Genomic DNA, 17,218 nt, shown 5'->3' on the forward strand with positions numbered 1-17,218 from the left:
GCACGATGTTGTTGTGGTTGTGCGTTTTTTTTTTTTTTTTTTTTGTGTCCGCCCAAAATAAACTTTTAAATAAAAGCTATCCATGGGGCAGGCATCACAAAAGAAGAAGTAAACATTGTGGATTGTACAAAACAAATGTATTTGTCAAAATAACATTAAAATACAATCTTTGAAAACTACAGATTAATTAATGCATAAAAATCCATTATGCTTGGCATCAGTCCAATAGAGAAATGTTTGTTTAATGCAAACACATTTAAAAATGAATTGTAATCTAATTAGTAACTCATCAGTCATTGATTTCACAGTATTCATGCAGTCCAACAGCAGTCTTTGTGCCGCACTCGGTGTCCCTCATGCATAAGGAAGTTGGATATGAAACCCGATACTAAGGAAGGGGTGGGTGGTGGTTGATGACTGTTCCCTAACACTTCTGGTACAGATAACTCTTGGCCAAGTGACTAATTCAATGGAAATTAAAGTTTTAAAAATACTTTTGCAGGAAACAAACAGGAATGCTTTGGATTTCTTTATTACCATACTAGGAATACATGCTTTGTTTAAACCCAACTGTAAAATCATGTTCCCACAGCCAAAAACTGATAGCCATGATTAAAATGTCAGGTAAGGATACAGTAAATTTAATCATTTACACTGTACATGCACGTGTCAATCTCCCGCTGTCGGATATTTCAACAGCTAAAATCCCAAATCACGTGAAATACCAGCTTACATATTCTGTATGGAAACTCACTTTGACCTATGGCCTTAGATGACATAATGTGGCCATGTGACTTTTTGGTTTTTGGAGGAGGAAGACTTTACACTTTGAGGTCCTGTCTTCATACTTGGCATACTATATTTTATGATTCAGTGAGTGACTGCACTACTTTGACACATGCATTTTACAATATTTAAAATTCTATTTTACAATAACAGATTTTACTGTTTAACATTGTTTTACAGTAATTTGTCAGCAAATGACATTATAAAGTATTGCACAAGTTATTGTACAAGTCTTTCTGCATCGGGTCCTTTCAAAATAATGTGTTTCTGTACCTTTATCATTGTGCAGTGTCTGTTTAATTGGGTTGGCTTTCTTTCTGCAACACCCTTTTAATTATACAATTATGGGTATTCATACATTAATATGGATCATTTAAAAAGTAAGACAGCTTTTAGAGAGAGCTCCGCTCCCTCTTGTGATCACAGGTAATAAAGCATTTTGTGTATTTTATAGAACTGGGGCCCTAAGGATAAAGACATTGGTGGGACAGGTGTAACTCTTTGTGTATTGCAGACTTTTTCATGAGTAAGTTCTGTCAGTGGACTCTGCAGTGTTTGAATTTTCGTTGGCGTAAGCTAAGCTAATTTGCATTATCATTGACCTTACTGCAGGTACTTAGAATTTATTTTAACAGTTTATATCAAATAAGCACAAATCAATGTAGTGTTGTTATTTTAACCCCATAACAAGTTTTCCTTATCTATATCAAGCACAGAAAATGACTTGCTGCAAAATTAAACCTGTTTCAATCAATTAATGTACTTGCTGTACAAAATTGTCAACTGTATGTATTCCATAGTAGTTATTAGAAATGATTGACACTATAGTTATACACCACTGTGAAAACGCCCAGGATTGGATCATCCACTTATTCCTCGGAGTAATCCACAGGATAATACTGTACACACTCACTAACATGTATCTGTTTATTAGGACAAACATGGGTGCTTCATGTTCAAATAGTCATTCAAAATGTAATCAAATATTTGAATGTTCTTTAATTGTGAATTCACTGGAAAAAAAGTAGTAAAACTCAGGAGTAAGACTGACCCTGTACTGTTATACACAGTAAATACTTTAATGTACAGTAGAATTGAGGTTTATTTAAGACATCATTTATATATTTGTTTCCTTTGCTTGATTTCTTTGAGACAGGCATATACAGGATTACCAGATTTCCAGAGTAATAAAAAACAGAACATTTTCTTCCTTCAGTTCATTGATACGTGGGGACTCTGAAGTGTTACAATAACTCTAGCCTATATAAGAACACAATCTTAATTTTAAAAGAAAAAAAATTGATGTATTTATTGCAGATCATAAAATCTCATTGTTTTCTTTCTATTCTTATTGAAGGTACAAAAAGCCAGGTTAGAAAGATAAGAGCAACTATTTCCAATTATATATTAGGGATGGGACAAATACAGCGGTCTCAGATAATTTTCCTTTAAGATTTCACTGAACCGACACGTTTCAACTGAAAGCTGGTTAAACTTTTAAATCACACATTTAAGTTGTGCTGTGTGTATAATCTCCAAAGTGCTTTCAATTAAAACCTAATTGTCACCTTTTAATTTGTAGACAGGTGAGTTTCGCGCGGCAGATCCACATTATAAATACATAAGCATAACAATAGTTAGTGTGTGTCTTCAGGTAGGGTTTATAAAAATCCCTAGTTACAATTCTTCAATCTATTGATGTACAATAGCAAAACCGGTACAATTTTACTTTCTGACCAGGCCAAAGAACAAAGTCTGATAACTGGGACAATCCCAGCTTTCCTGGGTTGTCTGGTAACCCTAGTCATGTACAAATCATTTTTGAATCAGTACGAATAAGGGCATTTTTTCCACTGAATACATTTCAAGCAGTGTTTGTCCCATTCAAATATTTGTGCCCACAGTAATATATATTGCTTAATGTTACATTAAATAGAAATTGCTCAATAAATTAGCTTGATTTTGCTTTCTAGTAGAGTGGAGTCCACAGAAAGCTATACTGTAGAACAGAGTTTTTTGTAAATGGTTTAAGAACGCTGCAGCTTTAATTGGCATAGTGCAAGAGGAGGGGGGCGGTTCACTGATTTGCTTGTAGTGCTACAGTACATCTCACTCCTGTAATGCAGCAGCATGGCATCTGCAGAGCTGCTTGCTTCAGATGTATAGCACATTACTGTACGTGCAATAGAACCTTGAGCAGAGCTGCAGCTACTTGAGGACACCAGCAGCAGAATGCAGCACACAGAGGTGGAAAAAACAACACAGAAGCATTAACTTGGGGGGTCTGCCTTAAGATGCTGGAAAGAAGCTCTGTTCCTCCACGCTGAGCTTTGCGTCAGACTCTGCTCAAGAAAGGGTGAGTTTTAAATCTTTCTGTGCACTTGTATGGCAGCATTATGTTTATAAACACAAGTCTGAGGTGAATGAGGTTCAAGAAATGCATTATGGCTAATGACCACCTCTTTAATTCATTGACATCTATTGTACGCTCTTCATTTCTGCTAGATGGTACGTCCTGTGTTGCAAGCCTCTTTGGTATTATATTAGTAAAGCTTCATAGGGAAAGCATTGGTTCAACTGGTAGTTTGTTTCAACAAAATGTCGACTGGCATGATGTGGACTATGTTGTACAGTGACTCGAAGTATTCAACCACTCCTGCAGGTGCTTGTGGTGTGACATTAGTTTCCTTTTTTACCCCACTCTGAATAGATCATTGTCACGGTCTCTCAAGTGCATCGGTCCCTCCAAAATGTTATCCATAAATGGATTTCTGCTATGGTGACTGCCATGTCTGTATAACATTCAAGTCGACTTGAATTGGATAATCAGAGTGTGATGGTACTATCTGTAGTACGTCCGTGGAGGCACCTGTAGTATCTTGGCTCAACAGTTTGAGGTACTTGCCCAAATTTAGCATTGGTAGTTTGCAATTGGGGGATAAACTTTGTCGTATGTTATGTGTTTTTACAGAAGATATATTTGACTTCTAATTGCTGGCATGCAAAATTTGGTGAGGGGTTTAAGAATTCTCCATTTGGTACAGTAGCCAGATATTGAGAAATTAAAGGTATTTTGTTTGGAAGAACCATAGCAAATGCTTTTTTAAGCGTCAAGTGTCACGGCAACTCATGCAAACAAATGATACCATAAAGGCCAACAATTCTTCAATTTAAATATTAAATGTGCTGTTTCTCGACTGATTTAACAGGTATAAAAAAAAAAAATTATCAAGAAATTCCTCCATTTAAAAAACATAGTTAATCTCATAAATAACAGATTTTAGAGTAGATCTAGAAGATAGATAGAAACCAAACAAGTCCCCCAGCACTCTGTTTACTTGGAAAGAAATCTGATTGTCTCTCTTGTTCGTGAATACCTGCTGTTAATAAATGTACGATATCTGGAAAGAAAATATCTTTTTTTTTTAAACTGAGCATGCCTATCCAATGTACCGTAGCTGATATTTACTTGTGAATCCCTTGGAGAGAGAGAATGTAGGTCCACATAACATGCAGTGTGTTCTTTAAGAACCAAGAGATTTGCTACTGTCATAACATCTGTTCTAACACACACACACACACCAACATGCTGGCATCCCTTTGTAGTGAGAGACTAAGATCTAAACTGCTTTCCAAATCTAATGGAAATGGCTTACCAACTTGCAGAATTCCAAAATAGAGGATGTTTTGTGTGCTCTTATGTACAGCTATTACCAAAAACTAATTTTGCTTCATGAAGTCGAATGAAACCTGCTGTGTAATGTTACCATACCATGTTGCATTACATACCACTTTGTAGTTTTCCATATATACTTCATGAAATAGTGTACTACTATTATGTCTTCCGGTTGATACTTGATTCTTTTTGTAGTTTCTTTGATTTACATGATGTTAAATAAAAGATCAAAATGATGTCTCACTCCTAAAATTAAGTGATGCAAAACTTTTGGCCAGAGCTCTATGTGAAAGAATCCTCCAGATGGTTCCAGTAAAACAAGCAGAACAGATTTTAAAATTCAAGGCACTGCTGAGCTCAGTCTCACAGCAGATAGAGAAGAGGGAAAAAAAACAAACAAAAAAAAACCTATTCAAACGCAGCCCCTTTTAGAATGCTTTGGACTTAATAGGGCATGGAAACTAGGACCTGCACAGGTCACAGCAAGAATCTGGCTGTGCTAACACCTTGGACTAAATTTAGTTCAGTATAGTCTGCACAACAGGAGTTGTTTTACTTGTTTATTCTTTTTCTGTTTACAGACACAATAACCAATTCAATTTTAAAGCCATCCTTTTGAAAATATATACATTGGTACATTGACCTCATGAACTCTGTTACTGGAAACCATACATTGTTCCTCCCTCCTTGAAGCATTCTTGGTTGTAATTGCCTAACTCAGATATTTGTCGGAAAACACCTACTGTACTGTATTTTCAACCTGTAATAAGGGTCAATCTTGTAGACATTTTTACACAGAAGATAATGTAAAGGATTAGCATGCTTTGCTGTATATTTAACAGATCATTTGCTGTGAACAGAGCGGACATTCATTACAAGAGTTACTGTAGGTGTTAATGGTTTAAGTCCCATTTATTTGTGCTTTTAGTTTAGAAACCCCAAGTCCTGAGAGTGAGCTAATCTATGGGCATAGCTATCAAATGTGTATATAACTGTATAGTGTCTCGTATTCTTGAACATAATACAGTACTGTCCTGCCAGCTTGTATAGTTCCCAGGTATTAAATAGCCTTGGAATGAATGATTGGGTTTGTCCACAAGAGCAGCTGTGGAACAGGCTGCAGGCAAGCACTTCAGAGAGGCGCTTGGGAACACAGCCATTTACTCAAGGCCGTTCAATAAAACCTGATTTCAAAACACATTAGGCATTGTTTGTGATATGCAAGTGCATTACATTGTATAGAATATCAGTGTCTTGCCTGAGCCCCAACTGTGACAGCAGCACTATTCTGTTAAAATGCAACAGTATAAGATGATAAAAAATATAAATATAAACACTGAGATGTGTTGGTAACTCAGCTCTTCCTGTTGCTTTCATTGTAGAGTTTACCACATTAAAGTGTATATGTTGTTGAAATGAGAAGTAAGATAAAGAATAAAAATAGAGGCCACTTTGGCAATACTGCAATACAGGAAGAGAAAAAAATAAACAGATAACTGAAGTCCAATTATGGGGGACTTAAATTGAATACATTGTGAATGTAATAAACTAATTTTACTTTATTGAATTGCTTTCTTTCCGTGATATAGGCTTTGACGTGGTGTTGTTATAGTTGGTACACTGCTGTATTCTACTGTTCTCCCAGTAAAGTTGTACAGTATGTGACATCCAGCACTTTCTACTGTGGACATACAGTACATATCTTTTTCACATACCCATTATTCTAATTTTAAGTTTAAAAACCAGGTCCATCGAATACAACATTCCTCTTTAGACTATGCCCCTGGGAATACTATGTTTTTGTTTGCATTCACTCCCAGTTCTAGTTGTTAAAGTGGTCATACAATAGCTACAGTAACACAATAAAAACACTTGTAGGAAACCTGCATTTTCACTTTGAATCATGGTGTCTGATACTACACTGGGTTAAAGAAGTCTTCGTTTCCATGCCTCTCTCAGAAAGTATGTTGCTGGTTACTTCCCACGTCATTTTACTGTTTAGAGTCATTTCAGTCAATAAAGGAAGCAGCTAGTTAGTTTATTACACGAACAAAAGCTTTGAAGGGTGGGGATAATTTCACTCTCCAAATGAACTGACCAAACAGATTTTATTCCGCCTATATAGTACCACATACAGGTTTTAAAATGAAAAATCAAAACTGCACATTTCAGACCATAGAAAATGGATGTACACATTATGTTGTTAGCTAGAACCACTTTAGAGCACTGAGATACTAATGTATTTGTTACACAGTAGAAATGTACTTTGCTCCCTGGTACCCAAAAGTGGTGTAGCAGGTTTCAAGTAAACATTTTTCAAGTTGTATGGTTCCAGGTGCAGTAGGTGGAACATTTTGCCAAGCCAGCTTTAATGCTTATAGGCATCTGACCAACATCAACATGGGAAATGCGTAGGGATTCTACTAGAAGTGATCCGCAGGACAGAATGAGGACCAGAATTTAAAAAGAAGTAAGTCAATGAAAACATTTGAAAAGTAGTTGGAGGTTAAGCACTCTCTAAATGATAAATATCTATATATCCGGGCTAATGTGTACAGTACTGTACATGCTGCTCTTTGGGTTTGGACCAGAGTCCCCACTAAATCTATGATGAGGAAAGAGAGAAAGTAAAGATACAGTGCCAACTAAGGAGCGAAGAATGAATTCTAGTCCTTGCAGTCATGATTCATTGTAGCTGTGAGTTATGAAACACAGGCAGTTTTATCTGCAACCAGAATAGAGAGAGAGAACAGATTCATACCGAGACACTCACATGATCTCATCTCCAGTTATTCTTACTGATGATCATAGACCATTGAAGAATAAAAAACTAAAAAAATAACCTATAAAAAAATCTACCAGGTACAAAGATCTTTCTGCGGTAAGCAGGTTTCATGAATGCCCTGGCTCTTCACTGTTGGTATTTGGCAGCAGATATTGTGCGTGCAGGCTTTATCTTTTCTTCTATTGACCACACAGCAAAGGTATTAGACCAGCAGAAACTGCCTTTTAAATGAGCTGGACATTGCAGACAGCCGGGTGAGTCCTGTGCTTTTTAAAGTGCTTCATTAAGAACATTAGAAAGCTGATGTGTTTTTCTGGGATTCCACTGCAACAACAAGAGTTCTTCCTCTCTACCCCCTGTTTCTAATCTGCTCTTCATGTTAGTGGGTGACTCTGTAATGGGGCTTTTAGTAGCCACTGAATTATTGATGCATTGGGAAAGAGACCGGTTGGCTGAAGGCTGCTAGGGTAGAGTCTTGGATGTGTAATATTGGGAGGGGAAGGCTAAGAAAAACTATATAAGTCCTCCAAACTGTTTCTATTCTGCATTCTGCCGTATGCATGGCGTATGGACGTACCTGCAATTCTGAAGTTTGTGTGTTATTTTTTTTGCCTAAAATCCTGTTGGTGGAAGGTGATTTGTTAAACAACTTAATTAGAAAACAAACACAATTTCTATAAGTTTTTTTTTTTTTTTTTTTTTTTTTTTAAACAGGATTTTCCCTCAAGCCCTATAATTAGGCAGGTAGTAACGCTTTAATGAGCAGAGATGGAAAGCAGCTATAATGTTAACAGTGTATATGCGCTTACAGGTATACTACAAAATGTCTCTTTGTTCTGATAAAGATGTATTAAACAGGTCGTCTCAGCTGCCTCTCGTTTAATTCTGATAGCCGCTTAAGGATATTTTTCCTTCTCCTGAGGCGCCCCAATAAAGCGATATTTGCAAGCATGCAGTTTCCACAGCTGTTAATAACTCACAAATACAGTTCTTGGTTTTCATTTTTTACCAATTATCACAGATAAATTCCTGTTTTGTTTTTATTTGTTTTTTTAAGTGATCCTTACTGTTTTTTTTACAGATTTTATTTCTTTCCTCTCCCAAATTTCACCTCCTGCCTCAGTACCACTTGAAACCTCTAACAGTGCAGATCATTTTTGATGCATGTATTGTAGTGAAGCGGGAGCTTATCTTGTATGCAATGTGGTCCGAGTCTTGTCAGGTTTGCTCAGGCACTGCAGGTTTGTTATACCATTTGAATTACCAGCTTCCACCAATTACTGTACAGCCAAAGGGCCATTTCTATATGAAAACAAAGCTTTATTTATTGAAGAATGATTTGCAGGCGCTTTTATTTTTGTAAGACCTGGTGATCCAGCATGCCCAATAGCATCACAAGAAAAATGTACAAGTATAAAGCCATCCAACACATCTTCTTCTTTCTGTCCAAGTTCAGCCAATTAGAGTCCCACCACAGCAGTCACCACTTCCCTTCCATTGGGATAAAGTAGACATCTACATTAGGTACCAGAGCTCCTGTGGATGAACATTAGATTCACTACCATGCAACTACTCTGAAACGCAGGTGAAATAATGTTCAGCTGCTCATAAAAATTAAACTGTCAACAACTCTGGACTGATTTTTTTTTTTGTGAATGGATACATGTAAGTGTACATGATGCAGAAGTTCTCCTCTCTAATGCGATCAACTACTCATTACAATTAAATCTCTTCATATATAAATTATAAACAAAAAAACAATTTGTCGATTTCTAAAAGCATTAATATCCTCTGCAGCAGTTATCATCTGCGAGATAATTGACCTTTTGTTACGTGCTCTCGCCTTCAACTCTTGACCCCTAAGTTTCCACAGCAGTTATCTGTCCAGTAAGAACTTGCATGGACAAATAGCCATAAGGACTATTGGTCAGATACAGTAGTGTCTCTTAAACTCGGCCTGCATTGTGACAACCCAGGAATGGTGTAGATAAAGTTAACCCAAGACACTACTTCAAGTTTAGCACCGAGACAAGAGGGCATACATGGAAGCTGAGTAAAAGTAAGTTTTTAGAACAAAAGGTAGGAAGCACTTTTTTAAACAGTCAAAAATGCATGGACTAGCCTACAAGGTGAAGTAGTAGGATCTAAAACACTGGGAACAATAAAAAAAGATTAGATTCAGTGCTTTTAAATTAATACCCCCCCCCCCATAGGGGAGAATGGTGTGCTAATTAGGGATGAGCCTTGAAGGGCAGAATGGCCTTTTCTTATGTTCTTATTATTTTCCTGCTATTCGATTTAAGAAATTGGTTGCTGATCCCATCACTAGAGTTAAAGGCTGCTACCTACCAGACATGATATGGCAACTGGAACTGTGCAGCAATGTGTCAAAATGAGTAGAAACTATACTTTTGATAAGTATCTTTCACCCCACAGGCGACGCAGAAGCGGCACTGGAGTGACGCAAAATAAATACAATTGAATCCTTTTTTTTTTTGCAGGTTGATGCGCATCAACTAGGGCATTGACCAATCTGAGAACAGCTTCAATGCATGTGGTCCAGTGGGGTGAAGCAGTATCCAAAATGACAGAGGAAACAATAATACTTGCCATGGAAAGATAGCCAGAGCTTTATGACAAAGGGCATCGCAATTATAAAGATAGGGATTTAAAAGAGAATATATTCGAGTATTTCAAAGGAACTGGATAAGCCCGGTGTGTATGATTTATTGCCATATATGTTGAAATACTGTCAGAGAAGACACTCATAATTTCCACATCATTTTGGTGAATATGTACCAGTCTTGATCATAGTTTTTTCAATAGCAATTTTGAACAGTTGTATAGATCCTGGCAGTTTTCAAACCTTTCGCATCACCTCTGTGTGTGGTCATGTCACTGCGAAAATATCTCTTCGCCAATTTAAAAATCGCATTGCATCTGGTGTGTGGTGACCATTAGGGTAAGAGTATTGTGAATAAGCCTTCCGAAAAACAGTTAATACATTCGCAGCACCAGACAGACCAGGCTCTGATCAGCATGAGAGGAATGTACACCCTTGAGAACTCCTGTCTCCCTCACACATAGCCCCCCAATTAGACTGAGCACCTTGTCTTTGAAGTAGAAGCTTGCCTGACTTTACCATGGGGAGGCTGGGGAGATCTATGCATGGGATTATTATAATAAACATCTTTCAGATTTAAACTGCACTGTCTCGCTGGCAAACACGCTGTGAATAACATAAAAGAATGTTGAATGCTGTGTTGGCTGCTATGGTTACTGCATACCATCTACAACTGTGTCCAGGGATTGTTCAAATGCCATTATATAAGCTACTAGTATTGCCCTAAATATGGGTATGCTGACTGGATCTGGAGCAACCATAAGAAAAAAACCACAACAAAAAAAGGTTCTTCAAAGAGGAAAGCCCAGTGACATTCATTTCATTTTTTAGGAATTTTGTGTTGGTGTTGAATAGGACGGGTTGCAGCATCTTATTTGCTGCATTGACGTACTGGTGGCTTCACAACAACGTTTCTCTGACGTCTCTTACTACATTCTTAACTCTTCTGCTATTTCTCAGATAAATACTGTAAAATAGCAAATATAATCACTGTTGTTTTTATCAGTATTGTGAGTTGGAATTTGATAACAAATAAAATACGGACTACAAATCAAATCAAGAATATACAGCATCTGCTGCTAGATCATGATCATTCTATTTTTTTTCTCATCTACAGTAATGTACTGTAATATATATCCCCCCAAAAATTAATCTGGATACCCTCTGGTCTCAATGCAGCCACTTTGTCGAGGGCTAAGCCGGGGACACCATCATATCATATACTCCTTTTGAAGTCTGGGAAATCTGTAGTCTTTCCAATAATTGTTTTGGCTAGACAGAGACATGTGGAGGATGTATAGGTAACCTATCTTCTGGCAGCTGACTTATCTAGAATATTATCAAAAATAATCATTTGGTATCTGCACTGTACTGTAATTTACTGCTGAGCTATGGAGTTATTTAGTTCAATTCCTCATTAAGCAACCATTGCTAAAAAAAAAAAAAAAAGTGATTTCTTTCAAAGTAACCGAAACCTGTAGTACACAGTCAACACCAAATGAGCTGTAATGCTTGTAAGATGGCTATAAGGCCTGGTTCTCTTGGCACTTTTTTGGTTTTATTGGAGTCCACTGTGCCTTTTGTTTTTGTATCATCTTCTGAAAGCCCCTGCTTCCACTTGCCGTTCTGTTTCATTGCTGTCTGGTGCTTTGGCCAGCCAGCTTCCATATAAAACACAACACCTAGAGTTCAGGACTTTGAAGTATCCTCTTCCTGGTAGAGTTTGTGGGACACGTAGTAAAGCACCAATCTTCTCATGTAATCCTGTCTAAAGACTGAAGAATAGTACTTGTCCTTTTGCAGTAACAGATTTATCTTGTAAGTTTATTAATTGAAGTTTTCCGGTTCTGCCCTGTTACACAACCATTTTGGAGAAATCCTGGTTTTGAAATATTTTCTCGACAGAATTACTGTATAAGAGTTCAGTATCAAGGTTGCCATGGTGATTGTTATACCTTCCTTGTTTCTAATCAGCAAGTGGTCAGTGATGGAGAACTACCCAATAACCCAAGCATCATGCTCTTTGGATTGCTCTCTAAACCTTTTTTTATACTGGTTGTTGCCATGCTATTTCTGCCTGTTACTTTTTTTCTTTTTTTTTTTTTTTTTTTTTTTAGAAACCTGCAACTTTTTCAACTGCTGTAGGTTGTTCATAATTGTGTCCCCTACTGTGAAATAAGTGAATCACCCAGCACTGACCTCAATTGGCCATCCCTCTCTTCCGTCCTTGGTTCAGAATAAAGCAGCATCAGTGTAATCTGTATGGTGCATATGAATATATTCATGAATATATGCGACACTAGAAATGCTGTGAACTTCTCCCTTCCTCATGATCAGTGGCAGAGAATAAATCTAAATCTATGCAGTGATCATTTCTGTGCCTGACAGCCTGCCCTCCTAATAGTTCTGTACTGTAACCCTTTGCTCTTGCAGGTTCGTAGGGAAGAAGAGCCCCCAAAGAAAGCCTCCTGCCTGGACTGAAAGACGAAAGTTCATTGGAGCTTAGCCATAAACAGAAGTCCATGCAGCATGACGGACTGGCTGACAGACCACAGCTGTAAGTCTGCCATTTTTTATTTGAATAGCTGAAATAGGCATGTGTGTCTCTGTTGCTGTCCTGTTCAAATCAGATCACCAGGGCACAAAATGCAGCTTTCCATTTTAATATGGTCAGTAGATTTGTTTTTCTTTTATAATTTGAAGCCAGTTAGAGTTTTTAAGATATTAATGTTTTTCTGTCTGTATTTCCTGGTGGCCATGTTGAAAGGCACAAGAAATTTTCACTGGGCTCTATGTATCATTGATTTTTCCTTGGTATCTTGACTTTTCGTAGTTTTTTTTTTTTTTTTTTCACTTCATAGACTTGCCCGCAATTATCTGCCAATTTAACTGGACAAAGCTCATAAATAATTAGTATTTTCTCAAACTGCCTACAGTCAGTGCACAGTGCTCCGACTGTACGCGGGGGGCAGGTGTTGGCTGAACAATAATGCTGTCCAGTACTTGATAGAAATTAAAGTTACTGATGTAGTGCATAGACAAATGAAACACAGCAAAAAGTATTTTCCTCCGTAGCCTGCTGTATATAGGCTACTACTTGTTTCCTTTATACAACTAAAATATACATAGACTGAAACAAAAGTTTTCTGCGATATTCTTAAATTAAATTAAAGCACTGAAAAGCATGTAGGGAAGCATGGCCTGGGTGCAGAATTGCCGTGCATATGTACAGTACCATGTTAAACTTCTATATATAGGAACAAGCTTAGTTTTATTCATGCATTCTGTTTTTGGGGACCTTTTCTTTTAGATTACGTTTTGGTTTGTTTTCGATGTGCCTGGGGTCTGTTTGCGTTACACTGTTACAGTGTAATGTTTACTTTACTTCTGGAAGTTCAAAATTGTGACTTTCGGCATTGCAAATCTCTTTATGATGAGATGCAGACTCTGATCTCTCATGTATAACGATCAGTAATTTATGCTGTTCGTAAACTTGCGGTGAAATTACGTTAGTTGTTCACGAGAAAGAGCTGCTTAGTAAATTGCACACAGAAATTCTACGAAGGATGGAGGCTACGAATTTGTAGTATTTACGAACACCTAAGTAATATTAGTAAAGAGAGCCCACAGTCTCCAAGCAACCAGAGAACTATTTTACATAATGTTTTGATGGATTTAAAGGTAATTATGAATGCTTTTCGTAAATTAACCGATTCATGTTCAGAATCTTAGTTAGTACATCTGTCTAATTAGTACATTTATAAGTAATATTGTGATCTACAAAGATGGGTTATCTGAAATTGTGGAAACTGAACATGTCATAGGCTTTAGATTAGTCCTATGGTATTATACACACTTAAAACAAAAACGCCTAGAAGTCTGTATTTTCCATACCTTCTGGTGACTTTTTTCCTTACTTTATCATAAAAAGAAAATATTGGCAATATTTTACTTTTCTGCAATTTTATGTTTTTTTTCAAGGTGGGCTTAAAAGGTACATGACCACTTCAGATCACATAGCTACTGTACATTTCAATGTGCTCTGTCCACAAATGTAGTAATTTAGCCCTCAGTGACATTGAATACATAATTCTGTTGAGTAAAATGTCTTGTATTTTTATTAGAAGAGAAAGTTAATTATATAATTATACCTTTTAGTTAAGAAATGGTGTTGGACCCATAAAACCCATTTAGGTGATAATCAAAACCTAAGTCAATTTTAAAACAAATATTAAAAGGCAAGTACTTTTATAAGGTAGTAAAACCAACCAAAATCATCTGCAACATTTATTATATTTTAATGACTAATTTACACAAGACGAGTAAAAAATGTCAGAACTACAGTTCGTGCCCTCGCATGTTGGAGGTGTGTTGTTTCCATCAAGAAGACACTATCATTAACCTATCACTGCTAGCCAAGAAAGGATTTAGGATTCTCTTAGACAGCGAGTCATAGAAAAGGTCAAGCTTGAGGGACATCAGGGACCTGAGGTTCATCTAACTGCAGTAGTAGAGGTGTGAAATTTCAAGCTGTCTCCAGGTAGTATAACTTGTAGACCTCAACAGTAATTCATAGGCTGAGCTCATCTTTGATATTACAGCAGGCTAGACCCTGTAGGTCAAAATTAGCCATAAGCAGTGTTTTTTAGTCCAAATAAAAGTGTAGATTAAGTGCTTGATTTGAAATATCTAGCTTGTTTGCTAATTCATATTTCTAGAAATGTTTGTTTATATCATGCAGGTCCTACAGTAGCTCAGTGGGGTTGAGAGGCTACCAAAGATGGTCTTGTAGAAGAATATATTAAGTCCAATAACAATTTTTTACAGTGAAGAATATACAGCCCTAATTGTCTCTGATCCGTGGCAACTCGCTCTGGGCAACAGTAGGATTGATCAGCTTAGGCGCCACAAGAAATTAGACTTGTTTTGCTCTTGCAGTTGGAGATAGTAGCTAAGTTTTGGGGGTACTGCTTAGAGGCAATTTAAAAATAATAATATAATTTAAATTTCAAGCAAAGTGAGATTAATTAATTTTCTTGTTTGTAAAAAATATGAATGCTGTACAATTTTAAATTAGTTTAACTGAGACACTGCTGTCGTTGCCACTGCTTTGGTGCAGTTTGATTCCAAATGAAAAGTTTGTTCGGAAAACACGTGATCCGAGTTGCGATTCTGTTTCAGGTTTGATGTGTCAGTAAACCTCCAAGTGAACTGAACTGTACTTTTAAACTTGCTATATGAACAAAGTGTAAACGAGCCCTTACATTTCAGGTGTACTAAATTCTCATAAAATCACAGCACAAAACAGTGCAATACAGGGATGGAGAAAACTGCCCCTTTACTTTTCACAGGGGTCAGCAATGCCTGCCAACTTCTGCACAGCAAAGCTATTTTGGATGACATCCCGTGATTGCAACGCTGAAGTCTCTGTCTGGCTTGCGTGGTCACATGACAAGCCTCAACCTAGCCAACAGTTTATCCAATGAAGCCTAAATAAGCATTCAACACAGAATGGTCTTTACAATGTAGAGTTACTTTCCCATTGTAAAAACACAAGAGTAATGCCATGAATACATTTTAAGGTCCCATTTAGTGTGCTTACCATTAACATGTCTCTTTTGTTAGAGAAACCTACTTAGTAAAAGTGCCTTTTCAAATCTGTGTATTTATTGAGATACAATATTTGAAATAAGCTGGGGTTTAGGTCATTTCTCCCATGTGATGGAGAAAAGATTTAAATGTTAAATGGTCGGTGTGGTGCACATGCAAAGGGGGACCTGTGTACCATATACACCCCCCCCCCCCCCCCCCCCATTGTGAGAATGGGTTTGATGGTTTAAAAAACATCCTAATAACATTAGTTTCAGTTCATTAGTTGCTTTTTCAAGAGGTTACAATGAAATAATGCCTTATTTAGCGTTATCTATGTCAAGATCTTAAATGAAACTGCTCAGTTATGTGCACAATGCACAGGGTACATGTTGCATTTGGAAAATTAGAGTGAATCGATTGGAGGGATTGTTCATTAGATGGCATATTTGAGGACTGCACTAGGCATGCAGTATTAACAGGATGCTCATTCAGGCAGGCTGGAGGAACAGTTTGTTCCAACACTGATGTAATTAGAAAGCTTATCTGTGTTTGTGATACCTTGGACACCCTATCACAAGACATTGCTGGGCTAATTGTATTCTGTGAGTTGGCTGAGAAAAGGGTAGACTGTAAAATCAAGTAAGTTCCCTCCTTGACTGGTGGAAAGAGCAGGAAACAAATAAAGCTTACACACAATCCATAAGGCTGAATTTAATCAGGCCTAGAAATGTTGGCAAATATCACGATCAATGCATATGAAATTGATACAACATCCAAATAATATGGCTTATTATTAACAGCAATGCCAATAAGCATTAGTGTAGCTATAAAAATAAAACTATACTGCCTCACTTGTTGTGAAATGTTGCCCTGGCAACAGTTTCAGATCATTTGAACTTCCTACTTTCAGAACCATATCACTTCTTGTGGTTCATTCATAAAGAAGCCAGACACTCTGCAGAGAGTTGCATGCCAGCTGTGTGTTTTGACAGTGAATGGCAGCCAGTGATTGGATGGCTGCGGATCCCTGGCCTGCCAATGGGTGGGTCTCAGCAGAGCATCTTGCAGTAAAAGACACACCTACAGGCTGATGATGAGCCAGGTCTGAGTGACTGTATGCAACCACCATGTGCAAAGCCATTTTGTTTGAACCTTTTATGTTGGCATGAGGGCCAAAATAAAATGTTCAATAAAAACACAAGAATCTCCATTGTTCACAGTTAAATGCTTTGTATTTTCCAGGAAGCGGCAGAGCCTTCACTAGTCTTACAAAACGCAAACAACCCACCGTTCAAACGCACACTAGCCTCCATCCCAACACCCCCACCAGACAAAGGATTTCTCCCATTTTATACAGTGGCCATTCCCCAGTGAGCACTTGGTTACCTAATTGGGGAATGGCCACACCTGAGATTGTTTGCAGCGACGGATTTAACACATCTCTGTCAATCTTACTTCCCACACACACACTATTTACATAAATCTTGCTCTGTCACAAGTGAGAATTGATTTTATCCAAATTATAGTAAATATCTATACACTATTTAACATAATTTTGAAGCTGACACGATCGAGAGGAAACGTCTATGTCAGACAGTCCCTTGCTTTTGCTGTGACCAGCATGTCTGTGTTCAGACACAAACATCATGGAAAGCCTGCTTCCCATTCCCCAGCCTGGATTAAATTAGCCCTGGCTTGACTGATATCTGAGAAACACTCACGTTCTCATCTCTTGTGAATGTAAACCATTTCCATG

The 17,218-nt window shown here is 37.4% G+C and overlaps 1 protein-coding gene across 2 annotated transcripts in view; it reads left to right on the forward strand.

Annotated features, from left to right (window-relative positions):
• LOC121294420 (inactive tyrosine-protein kinase PEAK1-like) overlaps window positions 1-17,218 on the forward strand; it is a 76,344-nt gene that overhangs the window by 38,720 nt on the left and 20,406 nt on the right. The window contains exons 1-2 of one of the 2 annotated variants that reach the window (XM_041218093.1): window positions 2,921-3,142; window positions 12,304-12,427. The gene's annotated coding sequence lies outside the window, so the exon portion shown is untranslated. Of the gene's footprint in view, window positions 1-2,920; window positions 3,143-12,303; window positions 12,428-17,218 lie in introns of those variants that run through there. The other variant, XM_041218092.1, reaches the window with a different exon arrangement.

The sequence above is a fragment of the Polyodon spathula genome, chromosome 19 (assembly GCF_017654505.1).
Source record: "Polyodon spathula isolate WHYD16114869_AA chromosome 19, ASM1765450v1, whole genome shotgun sequence".
NCBI classification, from domain to species: Eukaryota; Metazoa; Chordata; class Actinopteri; order Acipenseriformes; family Polyodontidae; genus Polyodon; species Polyodon spathula.